The sequence below is a fragment of the Colobus angolensis genome, unplaced genomic scaffold (genome assembly GCF_000951035.1).
Source record: "Colobus angolensis palliatus isolate OR3802 unplaced genomic scaffold, Cang.pa_1.0 Scaffold304, whole genome shotgun sequence".
In the NCBI taxonomy this organism is placed as follows: domain Eukaryota; kingdom Metazoa; phylum Chordata; class Mammalia; order Primates; family Cercopithecidae; genus Colobus; species Colobus angolensis.
The window spans coordinates 3,216,924-3,217,306 of record NW_012116311.1 but is presented as its reverse complement, the minus strand read 5'-3'; the positions used below and the strand labels follow the sequence as shown (position 1 = coordinate 3,217,306).

The window sequence follows — 383 nt, the reverse complement described above, 5'->3', positions numbered from 1 at the left end:
CAGAGGGACAAGGTATCATCCAAGAATTCACTTGAGTCCTATGCATTCAACATGAAAGCAACTGTCGAAGACGAGAAACTTCAAGGCAAGATTAACGATGAGGACAAACAGAAGATTCTGGACAAGTGTAATGAAATTATCAACCGGCTTGATAAGAATCAGACTGCCGAGAAGGAAGAGTTTGAACATCAGCAGAAAGAGCTGGAGAAAGTTTGCAACCCCATCATCACCAAGCTGTACCAGAGTGCAGAAGGCATGCCAGGAGGAATGCCCGGGGGATCCCCTGGCGGTGGAGCTCCTCCCTCTGGTGGTGCTTCCTCAGGGCCCACTATTGAAGAGGTTGATTAAGCCAACCCAAGTATAGGTGTAGCATTGTTCCACAC

At 48.0% G+C, this 383-nt stretch overlaps 1 pseudogene across 1 annotated transcript; it reads left to right on the top strand.

Moving 5' to 3' along the window:
- The first annotated feature begins 6 nt into the window (after nucleotides 1-6).
- Nucleotides 7-377, top strand: LOC105517665 (annotated as a pseudogene). The gene has a single exon (XR_001002700.1). The product of XR_001002700.1 is annotated as a heat shock cognate 71 kDa protein pseudogene (transcript).
- Nucleotides 378-383: the final 6 nt, after the last annotated feature.